The sequence below is a fragment of the Lolium perenne genome, chromosome 4, assembly GCF_019359855.2.
Source record: "Lolium perenne isolate Kyuss_39 chromosome 4, Kyuss_2.0, whole genome shotgun sequence".
NCBI classification, from domain to species: domain Eukaryota; kingdom Viridiplantae; phylum Streptophyta; class Magnoliopsida; order Poales; family Poaceae; genus Lolium; species Lolium perenne.
This window is the reverse complement of record NC_067247.2, coordinates 41,317,919-41,332,035: the sequence shown is the minus strand read 5'-3', so window position 1 is coordinate 41,332,035 and position 14,117 is coordinate 41,317,919. Positions and strand designations below refer to the sequence as shown.

The following is a 14,117-nucleotide window of genomic DNA, read 5'->3' as shown; positions in this document are numbered from 1 at the left end:
CATAAACACCTCTCTTAAATCCAGGCTATCGATGACAGCGTTGAACAAGAAAGGCCAATGACCATCAAAGAGGCCTTTACTTTTCTCATGAGGGAACCTCAACAAATTAAAATCACCTCCGATTAAAATCGGATAAGGATTATCCTTTGTAAGGTTTACCAACTCACGTAAAAAGTCAGCCTTAAACACTTCCTGGGCGGCACCATACACAGCGACCAGACTCCATATGAAACCGTCTGCTTTATTCTGAATGTCGAGTTTAATGTGATACTCTCCATCAGAACTAGCCAAAACGGTCATGGTGTCTGTACGGACGCCGAGTAAAATGCCCCCAGACCTACCACGGGGCGGGCGAGAAAACCACTGAAAGTTAACCCCCCCTGACAAACGGCCGCGAAAACTTTGAGAGAAATTCCACCTACCTGTCTCCGAAATAGCAAGAAAATCTAAATCATAATCTCTACAACCATCAGCAATGTGGGAATGCTTAGCCAAGTCACGAAGACCTCTGCTATTCCGGAACATGCCATTCATCGAGAAACTATTTTAGATTTAGAGTTCTTACCAAAACTGCGAGATTTCTTTCCAGCCGATGATCGAGAACCACGTTCGGACGCTTGTAAATCAGAACTAAGCTCCGCGTGTTCTAAATCAACTTCTGAAATGTTGCCAATTATAGCCGAGAGAATTTGACCATCTAGGATATCGTCATCATCATCATCGTCTATAACTATCGTTTCAGGCCCAGTGGAGACATTCGGAGCAACCGTTAGACGGTCAAGCTCCGTTTGTCTCAACACATTAGCCGAAATAGAAATCTCATCAGGCCGAAAACCCAAGGAAACCCCTAGGCTAAACAAATTAGAAGAATGTTTTGGTTCTTCACTGATCGATGCCTGCTTAATCTCCTCCTCTGGTGCTGGTTCCTCATCATCCAGCTCCCAGCTGAGATCCTCCTCCTCCTCTTGCGCGATGACCCGCTTCACGAGCTTGGCCCTGGCGTCCTCCTGCTGCTTGAGCCTGTGGACGCGGTAGAAGTACCTCGCCCAGAACAGCTCGGCGTCCACAGCGTCGGGCACGAGCCGGTCCAGCATGCCCTCCACGGCGTCGCTCTCGTAGCAGAGCGCCTCGATCTCCTCCTGCCGCTCGTCGACGCTGAACCCGGCCTCCCTCCTCCAGGCCGCGAAGTCCTCGGCGTCGTCGGGATCGGCGGCGAAGGTGGCCGGATCCGACTGGAGCACGCGCAGCTGCGCCTCGAAGCGGCTGTAGTAGCGGAGGTGGCCCGACGCGGAGCTGGGGTCGGATTCGGCGTCCGCGGACGGGGGGGAGGCGGAGGAGGCGGCGGCGGCGGCCTGGGCGAGGGCGTCCTTGCCCTGGGCGACGATGTCGGCGAGCCCATCGAGCGCGTGCGCGGAGGACGGGAGGTCCCGCGCCGCCCGGGCCGCGGCCTCGCGGAAGGCGTCCGTCTCGCGGCGCAGGCCCGTGCTGAACTCGGCGAGGTCGCGGCGGTAGGTCTCCAGCACGTTCTCCGATTGCGAGGTGAGCGTCTTGAGCAGCCCGCCGAGCCCCAGCCGCCGGCGTCGGCGGCGGCGGGAGGGGACGGGGCGGATCCCGCGGTGTTCGGCTCCGGCGGCGGCGAGGCGGGGACGGGCGCCGCGAGCGAGTTAGGTATTCGTTAGGCGGGGCTTAGTTTGACGATCACCTTTATATGTTATGTTATGACGATGAGTACTTCATGTATAGTTTAGTTGATTTGTGTTCCGTTTCGAAATGCGGGTGACCCGAGAATATGACACTCCGGATTGTGACCATGATTGAAGCGTATAGTTTAGAATATGACACCATATACCCGTCGAGTGCAATAAGACACAAATACCTTCATGTATAGTTTAGTTGATTTGAGTTCCGTTGCGAAATGCTTCAACATTTTTAGACATTAGACCATTAAAGCAGGCCCACTTATTCATTGCATCTATTTTTTATTTGAGAAGCATACAAACGTAAATGCTAATATACAGTTACCCCTACGAAAGCACCCATGGACATCCTACCCTATGAGCACCTCCGAAAGACTAAGACGACCAAAATATCGCCTCCCAGTGAAAAAAATATTCCGAATTTATAAGACATACATTTGTCAAATCTTGGATTTGAACTCCGGTGCGTTGGTGGTACTTCTCTCCCGCCGGTCCGCGTGCGCGGCAATGGCCACGGCTTCCGACTCTGCGCTCGTTCGAGATCGACGCCGACCTGTTGATACCCCACAAACACCCGTACGATAATGACCCTGAGTTCAACAGGTTCTGGCACGGCGAGGTCGATCGCCACGTCGACCTATGGGTCAGCCAAGCCCTGTCCGCCAAGTGCCGCGCCCGCTCGCTGGTGGTTCCCTTGGAGGAAGAGCTAGCCCCTTGGCGCCCCTGCGCACATTCGCCTCGCCGCACCTGACGAGGATCCACCTCGACTTCTCTTGCTGCCCGGCGCTGCTGCGTCTCGCGCTCGTGCGGTGCCGCCTCGAGGGCGACGCCCTCGTGTCGCCATCGCTGGAGCGTCTCGCCATCGTCGACTGCCACAGCGACATCGATGGAGATCCGGAAGCATCCGACGAGATGTTGCACACGAGCTTGTCCACGCCGAGGCTCTGTTTTCTGGAGATATCTGGTAACTACGACCCGGAACAGTTCCTCGAGAGCATGACATCGTTGACGGAGGACATCTGGTATACTGCTGAAGCTAGCATCTATTCCTGGCAATGCTGATGGTATCGGCGGGTGATTGTGTTTAAACTTGTCACGCCAGTTATCTAGTAACAAAATGTGATACTTGTTCGCTCGCTAGTGGAAGAAAGAACCGTTTGGAGGTTTTTTGCATTTTACAACTCTCAACCAAATTTGTTAGTAAAAAACATTCCAAAATAATATGAAAATATAGTAATTCAACCATGGGGCCCCCCCCCCCCCCCCCCAATTTCAGCAAGCCCCAAATGTGTCGTCATCACCTCACCAAAAGTTGTTGCTTTCAAGTTGTTTCATCTTAATGTCACATTTTAGATACTACTATTCACTATTTATAGTCTTGTAAGGTCATTTATAATTAAGCTACGTACTTCCATGGTTGTGTTGACGGAAGAAATGCCATTACCATGTGCACGGGACTTCCCGTGCATGGATTCAAAAAAAAAAAATTGCACATCAATCTGATTAAAAAATTTGAAACATAATGAAACAGATTGAAACTTGGCACACGAATCTCAACGCAACAAACTAAGTGAAATTCATGGTGCAAACAAGCACGGAACTTCTGCTGCTCTAGCATGCATTGACTGCAAATCTTGTTCGTGCATTGATCAAACCCTAGAACATAGATACAATAAACTCCCATCTCTCTTCCAATGACTCATCTTTGGAGGGTAATTCATGTATGGTTTTCCTTAATTTCTTGTTGCGCCTTTGGGATCGGAGACGCCTCACCTCCTGTGTGAAAGATGTGAGTTCTAAACCACTATATGGCTGTGGCTAGATAACACACGCACACAGACTACAGAGAGTAGGAAGAAGCTCTTCACGAGTGAGTAGTGACACAAGAAGCTGGGGCAATTTTCTCTTCTCTTATTTGCTGCTACTTGGTGGTTTGATCAGGGATACAAGGGGTGGTATTTATAGTACTAGAACATCACTAGCTAGTAGTGTGAATCAGCAGCTTTAGAGTCCAGCCGGAATTCACAACGTATCCTAAGCACTGCTACAATCTATGACTTACTAGTTATACTGCGGCAATGTCCAACGTTCACACTCCATGTGTTTTGAGTGCTGCACATGCATGTGTATCACGCCGGTGCATGGTGCATGAGTTTATTCAACATTCACTCCCTAAGCTCATGCACTTACGGGAATCTTGATCATGCCAATTTTGGAACGCAGCTCCTCGAACTTGATCCGGCCGAGTGCTTTTGTCAAGATGTCGGCCAGCTGATCTTCTGTTCTGACGTACTCCACTTCAGCCCGCCCATCCTCTACACACTCCCTGATGTAGTGGTATCTGGTTTCGATATGCTTACTGCGATCGTGGAAGACAGGATTTTTGCTGAGGGAGATCGCTGATTTGTTGTTGATGCGAAGCGTCACGCCACCAGGTGCAACCTTGTTCATGTCGCCGAGAAGACGTGCGAGCCAAACTCCTTGGCACGCTGATGTCGTGGCCGCGACGTACTCTGCCTCGCAGGAAGACAGAGCAACGACCTTCTGCTTCTGTGACTGCCATGTGATGGGGCTCGATCTGAGGAAGAACAGCACCCCCGTCGTGCTCTTCCGGTCATCGACATCGCCGGCCATGTCACTGTCGCTGTACCCGATCAACTTAGGATCGGTAGTCTTCCTCCCGTAGTGGCACCCGTAGGACCGTGTCCCAGCGATGTACCGGAGGACATGCTTCACCGCGGACATGTGCTCAGTGGTGGGATTCTCCATGAAGCGGCTCACGTACCCAACAGCATATGCAATGTCAGGTCGCGTGTGCACGAGGTAGCGCAAGCTCCCGACAATACTCCGGTATAGAGTGGTGTCGGCGGGTGGCGCCGTGCTCTTCTTGCTCAGCTTGAGACGGCTCTCCATGGGAACAACAGACGGGTTGCAGTCAGCCATACCGCACTTCTCAAATATCTTGAGTGCGTATGCTGATTGGTTGATGGTGATGCCCGTGCTGTCTTGGTGCACCTCGATACCCAGATAGAAGGTGAGTAATCCGAGGTCGCTCATCTTGAATGAGCTTGCCATCTCGTCCTTGAACCGGCTGATTTCCTTGTTGTTGTTGCCGGTGATGATCAGGTTGTCGACGTACACGCCGACAAGCAACTGTGAGGTGCCGTCACCGCGCACGTACATCGCCTGCTCGGACGGACAGCGCATGAAGCCAAGCGAGGTAAGTCTCGTGTCTAGCTTTGCATTCCAGGCACGTGGGGCCTGTTTCAGGCCATACAATGCCTTTTGGAGGCGGAGCACCTTATGCTCCTGTCCGGCCACCTTGAAACCGGGAGGTTGGTCGACATAGACCTCCTCGTTGAGGTCGCCGTTGAGGAAGGCGGTCTTGACATCCATGTGATGGACCGCCCAGCCTTCATGCCCGGCGAGTGCGAGCAAGAGGCGTACTGACTCAAGGCGAGCCACAGGAGCGAAGACCTCGCCGTAGTCGACTCCATAGCGTTGCACGTAGCCTTTCGCAACAAGGCGCGCCTTGTGCTTGATGATGGCGCCGCGCTCGTCGCGCTTGACCTTGAAGACCCACTTCAGGCCGATTGGGCCACTACAAGGAAAAGGCCTATTGCCGGCGCACCAAAAAGGCCTATTGCCGGCGCACTAGAAGCCCGCCTGTGGGAACAGGCCGGTGATAATCGCTTATTGCCGGCGCACCAGTTGGTGCGCCGATGGTAACTCGCGTTATCCCCGGCGAACCTGTCTTGTTCGCCGGCGGTAGGTTATACAAGAAAACAAAAAAAAATTCAAATCTAGATCTAGATCTAGATCTAGCTAATCAGTGGTTGTCGTCTCTGCGCCGGTGCAGGATGATGGCGGAAGCTCCCGAGGTCATCGCGTCGGTGTAGGAGGAGGAGGAGTAGGCCGGAGGTGGAGGAGCCCGGAGTAGGTGGGGGAGCCCGGAGTTGATGGAGGTGGCCAGAGTTGGTGGAGGAGGCCGGAGGTGGTGGAGGAGGCTGGACGTGGTGGCGGAGGCCGGACGTGGTGGAGGAGGCCGGAGGTGGTGGAGGAGGCCGGAGGTGTTGGAGGAGGCCGGAGGTGTTAGAGGAGGCCGAAGGATGTTGTGGCCGTCGGTGGCCATCGTGGCCGTCGGTGCAGTAAAGGTCGCCGGAGTAGCTCGCCGCAGTAGCTCGATGTAGTAGATGAGGAGGAGGAGGAGGAGGAAAAGAGAAGGAAAATGTGAAAGTGAGGAGCACAGGCAGGTGTGGAGTATATATATACCATAGGTTACTGCCGGCACACCAAGTAGGGTGGTGCGCCGGGGGTAATTTTTGTTCTTTTTTTCTCCCAAATCTTAAATCTGAAAAAGTCCTGTTTCTGTTTTGAATTTGACGAATCCATTTTTTCTCCAAACGGCCGTAGGCCGCTGAATTCGAATAGGAAATTTCGAGTAGATCGATTTTGATATAAAAAAGTTTTTCATCGGAGGTCGTATGCAACCAGAAATCCCGTTTTACCGAAAGATGACGCCATTTTGCATAATATATCGAAATTCATTTTTTCCAATTTTGATGAAAGCTAGATTACATAATACATGGGCAGTTCAAAGGATTTTATTTTTTGAATTTTTTATCATTTTCTTTTATTTTTTTCAAAACTGAAAAGGCGGTCCACGGGGGGGGGGGGGGGGGGGTGTAGAGGGAAAATTATGGCTGCCCTTACCGCCGGCGCACCATTATGCTCCAGCGCCGGTGTCAACACCCGGATTTTTAAGTCCAGATGCCTGTCATGCCATACATCGCAATCCCAGGAATATTGTTGTTGCGAGACATAACAGTTGAATATCATAAGTCATCATTCATTACATACCATAGTCGTCTTACAAATAGAGATCACATGATCCCCTATTACACACAGAGTCGATCTAGGGATCAACATTCACCAAGTTCATAGTTTCATAGCGAAAGCGTAACGTAGAAGGGACTCTCTAGTCCACAGGCCAACGTCTGACGTCAGAAGGCTCCCTAGTTGTCGTGGGCGTCCTGCTGGTCATCTTCTTCATACTGATGTTCTGCTTCAGAATCTGGCCATTTGAATAGCCAGGGACACAGCCGTGAGTACTTTAAAGTACTCGCAAACTAATACTACTGTAAGTGCTAAAAGTTCTAGTAAGGGGGTGCTAAGCTCTAGGTTATTTTGCTTAAAGCTAATTTTAGTTCACAAACATTTTTGTAAACAACTCTTTCTGTGCTATCTAACTCAAGTGGGAACATTAGTGTCATTCCCACAACTCTGGGGTGATTCCAAGTCAAAGTCTCCATTTAAGTTCAAACTCATATGTCACCCTTCACCATTCATAGTTTTCAAAAAAAAAATTCTGATGACGGAACAGTATGGCCTTTCCAACTGTCCATAACCGAGGACGCGGCTATTCGAATAGGTTTAACTCTGCAGAGGTTGTACACTTGTGCCACAACAATTGCAATAGTTTGTCAGGGGTAACTGGCCCTGATTTATCGTACGCAGTACGCGAACTACCAATCATAACCTTTCATTTACACACCCTAGTATGAGCACCTCTCCCCATGAGCTTGGCCTCCCAGTGAAGACCAACTGTCAACCTGGGAACTGCACAGGGCTTGGGCCGGACATTCACCTCATTTCGCATCATATCGTATCGTTTCTTTTGTGGTAGAGGCAGCTTTCGGCATAACCCCGATGACGCGTGTTTAGAGGGAACCCATACTAAGACACACAAACTTCCAGTTAAGCCCTACCCAGATTCAGGTATTGTGGGGGTACGGTAAAATTGGAATGGTATCGCATCCGAACCCAACCATCAGTGTTTTGTAAAATTCACCAAGTCATTCACAGATCACATTCCTCTTCAAAATCATTCAATGGAATGCATCTTCATTCCAAGGTTTCAAAAACTCCTTCAAAATCTCTCAATAGAATGACTCGTCATTCCAAGGTTTTCGAAATCTTTTCAGTTTCCAGTTTCCCAAATGGAGAAGTCACTTTCAATCAGCACTAACATCTAGGTACGAGGGGTGCTAAGTATTTTGCTTTGCTTCTAGGCTAAGTTTGATACTCTTGCACTAGTCCAATACTAGCCAAGTGAATCATGAATCAAAAAGTATTTTGATGCAACCCAAGTATAAAAGCTTGTAAAGCAAAACTACTGGAAATCAGGAGCATAGGTATAAAGTAGATAAGGTAATGCCTTGCTCATAGTGAGGTTTGCAAGTTGCAAGATTATCATCTTGCATTGGTGTCAACTTGCAAAGGCCTAGTTTGGATAGGTAAAAGATGGCTAACTTTACTACTCTAGTAACCAACTTGTACTCTGACCAAAGTTAACTATAAAAGTAACTGGTTTTAGAAAACAATTAAGAATTTGGCAAAGTCAAAACTTGGGATGGGTTCACATCAGAAAATATAAGCATCATGGTGCCTTGCTCCAAGGGGGCTTGGCACTTTGCAAGAATATTAACTTGCAACCAAAAGTATAGCTTGCAAACCAGATCAATGATACTAGCTTGCAATAACTAACTGGCATTGGTATTGGCTTGCAAAAAATCTTAATGACAATAGCTTGCCTAGTAATTTAGCTTGCCTTGGTAGAGAGTGGGGTCTAAGTTCTCTTCTTCTCCTTCCTGGTGGTTTTAGTCCTCCCTTCCTGATGGTCTCCGGTACTAGCGTCTAAAATACGAATACGGGGTACACAATTATCATACCAAACTTACATACTAACTCATCACACACAAGCTTCACACCGCTTAAACTAGCATCTCACACTACTATTAAGTGGGTGGAGGTGTTCCTCTTATTCAAGAAAATAATTTCCTCTCATACTAACTTAGGTGTTACTTTTAATTAACTCAGAGAAATAAACTCCTTTTATTATATTATTAAGATTTAATTTCTCTGATGAACACAATATGACCTAGGTTGACTAAGGTCAGCCTCTTCATACTCCTCATTTGAGAAAATGATTTAAATGAGGTTTCATACCTCTTTCAATTTAATACTAACAGGGTAGTGATTTAATGTCACTAAATACTCAACATAAGATTATATAGACCATGGTCCATACCTCATGTTGAAATACTTGAGACCAAGATTTAAATGAGAAGGAAACCTCTCATACGATTTAACACATAGTTGTAACTAGGTTAGCAACTACCATTGAGGGGATTTCACCCCTCAACAATTCATTGACTATTCTCATTACTTGGATTTACACCAATGCTACACTTAGGGTGCATTGGTTGTGTGGCTTGAGGAAAAATAATTTCCTCCCATTACATGTAAATGAGAGTTTCTATCTAAGGTTTGAGAAATACTTCTCTCTTATTGAAACTTCTTCATATTAAATTTCTCAAACAATCATGCCTGAAATCATGTTGACTCAAGTCAACCATTCATCATCATCATTTGAGAAATAGAATTAAATGAGGTAAAATACCTCACTCCATTTAATAACACTGCCTATGATTTAAATCTCTTAGTAATTCATATAGGTGAGTTTGGCCAGGGGTCCAAACATCACATGAATTCCCTTGAGACAAGATTTAAATGAAGCATAAGACTTCATATGAATTACTTAATAGTTTTGGACAATAACAACTAGTTAAACTAGCCATATTGCACATTTCTTAAACTAGGGCATGATCATGCAAAGTGACCACACCATTTTATTTCATAAACAATTAGTGTAAGTCAAATGTGAGCTAAAGGAGTTGGAATTTACTCAATAGCTAAATTGGTTGATTTTTAAGAATTATTCTAAGGCAGAGAAGTCCCTGACTTGTTATTTTTGTCAGATTAATTCTACAAAGAGATTGACCATGAGGCCAGTGGCATTGGATAGATATTTTCCTAAGCTTTCCAAATATAATAAATTCATAAATTTTGGTTCAGCATATTTGAAACTATTCCATTTCAAAGTGGGGTTCAGTATTTAAATCTATAACCAATTTATTTAACAGGGTTTGAACAATGGGCCGGCGGGAAAATTAATGGGCCGAAAGATTTGAAAAGCCAGGGGGCAGCCCAACTAGCGCTGCGGGCCAGCTGACAAAGGGGCCCGCGCGTCAGTGAGTGAAACTCACCGAAACGGTACGGGGTGGTGCGGGCCGTAGGATTAGATGGCGATCGGGCGGCTGTGGTTCGTCGTCGTCGACGACGCGAGGACGGCGCTGGCACGGCGAGGCACGGGGGTCGACGGCGAGCTGGGACGTCGGCGAGCGGCGGCGTTGATGCAGGGCGACGTTGTAGACGACGGCGAGTGCGCTGGTACCGATGGCGTCGTCGATGGTGCTCCAATTCGTCGGCGATGATCTCAGGTCCTCCGCGGCTCCGGCGACGAAATTGGAGGGCTCCGGCGAGCAATCGAGGAGGAGGAGTGGATGAGGAGATCGAGGAGAGGGAGGCGATGATGATGGTGTGAAGAAATCGGTGAGAGGGGGCTTCCTTTTATAGCGACGCGAGGTGGCCGGAGGTCTGCGGCGGGGTCGACATGGCCGCGGCGTTTCTGGCGAGTAATGGGGATGGGTGAGGGCGGCGCTAGGTAGGTGACATCCAGGCGAGGCTAACGCGCGTGATAGCGAGGTGGGGGACGGTCGGGTGACGACGCATTGCGTCCGTGTCTGTGGCGGCGTCCACGGGAAAATGTCGACGGCGTCGACGGCGGCAGGCGGCGCGAGGACACGGGACCGTGTCAGGCGGGTTGGCGCGGCGACGGCGATGCTCAACGCGGAGAGAGGGGGTCCAGGGGAGGCGTGCTGCGGCGAGGCGACGCGTGCCCGGTGACGTCGGCTGCGAGCATGCTCGCGACGTCCTCGGCATGCCGATGCCGTTCTGGGCGCGCTTCGTCCGGCGGCTGTCGTCGTTCTCCTCGACTCTGGAGGGGCTAGGGTGGTGTAGAGATGCATGGTGGCGGGTTTGGGCACCAGGGCCAGAAGTGGAGAGCAAGGGGAAGAGGGGGAGCACGGCATGGCCGGCATGCTATGGCATGGCCATGGCTAGGCCATGTCTTGCCCTTCCCTAGGGTTGCTGTGGTGGTGTGAGGCAGAGAGGGGGCAAGGGGACAGTATGGTGTAGGTTGGGGTAGATTATGGGTAGTGTAGGACACTATTTCAAATAGTGTGTGTTGTTCCCTATTTATGTTTCAACAAATTTTGCCCAAATTTGAATTGGCTCAAAAGGTTGACAATTTTGAAAAGGGTGTAGATGGTTTGGTTCTAAATGACCAGAGGCAAAGAAAGGTGGTGGTGGAATTTAGAAATTTAAAGAATGACAATTTTCACTAAGTGGGAGATTGTTCCACTTAATTAAAAGTGCCAACTTTGGATGAGCCTAGCAATTGATCAAAAAGGATTGGGGCAAGGTGGTCTTTACAAAAAGTGTTCATCTTGATGTCCTCTTGGATGACATGCAAGGAGTTGGGAAAGTTTAGTTTGAAAAACTTGAAATGGAGAGGCTCAAAGGAGGGACCAGAATAATTATGGCAGATTGGACCATTATTGTATGTGAGCCAAATTTGAATTTGACAACCATTTGAAAAGTGTTTCTTTGAGTCCAAAAGTTGTAATAGATGTTGAGTAACATTATACAACTAATGGGGAAGGTCAAAAATGGTCTAGGGTCCCAATTTGGAAAAATGGCATAAGCCCTATGTGAGGGTTTTGTGAATTTCTAACTATTTATTCTTTTATTTTTTTCTTGGCCTCACTTTGACAAGGGTGAGGTTTATTTGGTGTTAGATTGAGGGAGGTGAAAGGTTCCAATCATTTTGAGACAAGGTTGGTGCCTAGGTCAAGATTTGATAAATTGGCCCTATGGGTATGTGAGGGAAAAATGGAATTATCCCACTATTGGATTTCTCTCCATTTGACTGGACTTGTCTTGACTCTAATGTCAAACTTATTAATTTAGAAACATTTTCAAACCATTGAAACCATCCCAAAAGGTTTAGCTCAAAGATTTGCAAAATTGGCCAAAACACAGGAGAGGAAAAATGTCAATTTTTCTTATTCTTGTAAGATGCTCCCCTTGCTTTACTTGAGCAAGGTGGAGGGTCAAGTTAGGGTTAGATTGGGTTCAGAGATGGCTTCACATCATTTGGTAAAGGTAGAAGTGCATAGGACAAGAATTGGGAAAATGGCTATGGGTCACATATGCCTCTATGCATATGTGGCATTTGATTTTTACTTTGACTATGCTTGTTCCAGAAGATGTTATTGAGAGTTGAAAAGATATCTAGGAGTGATCCAACCATTCAACTTCAAGTCTAGGGTCAAGATTCTCAAATTTACAAATTTAATATTTTGCTCTCATATGCCTCTATGGCATTATTACTCTCTTTTTGAAAACCCTGTGTTCCACTTTGGATTGTGTTGGAAAAGTACTAGATAAGGTTTGTAAGGGTTTTCAAAACTCCTCAACAAAGTAGAGAGGCCTAGGTAAAGTTTTCCAAGAAAATGACCATAGGCATATATGCCTCTTTCTTTAAATAAGATTTTTCCTTTTTATTTTATTCCTCAAAGATTGAGGACAAGAGGGGTGTGGTTTAGGGTTTAATAAGTTTTGCAATGATTCACCACCATTGAGCCAAAAGAAGAGGTAGGGTTTAAGATTCACATATTAGGGCTATAGGCCCACATATGGTTTTTCCTTTATTTTTGGGGTTTCTCACAAATATATCCAAGGGATTTTGGAGAAGGTTAGGGTTTAAAGTTTTCTTATTTGATTTCTTTCTCTTTTAACTTTATTTGGTTTGTGATCTTCACTTGATCACTCTAGGGTTTGAGGGTGTATCACACAAGTATACTACACTCATCAAGGCAAAAACACCAGTAGTAGGTAGGAGCACTAAGCATAATACCTCATATAAGAAAAGTTTTTGTTGGCTCTCATTTTTGTACAAAGTAAATTCATTTCCTCTTTATTTTGAAATTTGGGGTGTTACAAACCCTTCCCCCTTAAACAAATCTCGTCCCGAGATTTTAAGAAGAGTTAGGTTCCTAAGAGAGATTGGGTGATAGGATTTAGCAGGGAACATACTTGGCATATTCTGAGATGTTTCTTGTATTTCGGTGGCCTTCAGGTTGTAGTAGTGACCGTTGCGGTTGTTCGGGTAGTTTGGAGCAAACTTCCTTCTGGTTGCGATATGGCGCTGCTGCTGTGCAGATGTAGCGGGGTTGGCGGCAGTCTTGGCAAACTTCTTGGGGCATTCATTGGAGTAATGACCCACAGTTCCACATGCATAGCAGGTTACCGTTGCCTTGTCGTTTTGTGTAATGGGTACAGCATTGCTTCCAGTCCTTGGGGCTTGGTTGGCGGCTTTCACCGGGCACTTGTTAGAGTAGTGACCAGTAACACCACATGCGTAGCAAGTCACATTGGACTTGCCTCTGAGAGCATGGTGGGGTATTGGGATGAGCCGTTCTAGTGATGCTATCTTCACGCGGAGGCGGGCAATGAGGTAATCCTTCTTGGCTTGCTGATGGCGAAGTGCCTTGCGCTCCATTGCCAGGATGTTGATGGCGTCAGTCATTTTGGCGTGCTCAGGGTGTATCTGATTGGCCTAGGTACGGGAGTTGTTGCGGGTAGGAGGGGCCATCTGAACATTGAAGTAGATGATAAGATAAGAGGGAAACTTCTATGGTTTGTTTGAGTTAAAAGTCAAGAATTTAAAACTTGAAAACTTGAGGAGTGTTGAGGGGGAAAAAAAACCAGCAACACTTTTTCATTCATACCAAACATCACACATTACAAATCTAACACACCGTTGGTTTGAAGAACCATTCATTCGTTCTACGATACAAGGGGATCCTGACACAACTCACACCTACTTAAGTGTTGGAGTGATACTACTTTTCTGGGCGGATTCTTCTTCTTCACGGGTGAGGTGCTTGGCGAGAGGCGAGGGCGTTGTCCAAATCCCTGCGGGTTTTGTACTGCCTGAAGTCCTGAGGTGCTTCAGAGGGGTTCATCTTTGGTTGCGGTGGGGGCATGGTCATTGGTTCTCCCCAGGGGTCATGTCTTGGGTAGTAGATGAAGCGAGTGTTCTTGATCTTGTCCTTATTTTGTCCACACAGACGAAAAATTGCTTCCTGCATCGCTTCAGCTAGTCCTTCCTTCCAAGTGTTTCCCGTTACAGAAATCCAAATGGTTTCCCATACCGGGGCATCAAGCTTCTTTCGTAGATCAGTAGAAACGTCCCACTGAGGTGGTTCTCCTGACTTAGCCTTGAGTGGTATTCCGAAGAACTTGGGGTACGGGTGTCCTAGATAATCCACTAGTTGCTTCAATTCTTTCTCGAACTTGAGGTCGCTTTCGGGACCAAGCTGATAGGACTCCCATTGGTACGTCATCTGTGAGCAAAGAGGAGTAGATTAGAGAAGTAGTCAAGTGTGCAAA

General features: G+C 47.5%; 1 pseudogene; it reads right to left on the bottom strand.

Annotated features, from left to right (window-relative positions):
- Positions 1–530: 530 nt before the first annotated feature.
- LOC127346709 (uncharacterized) lies at positions 531–1,612 on the bottom strand (annotated as a pseudogene).
- Between the last annotated feature and the right edge of the window lie 12,505 nt (positions 1,613–14,117).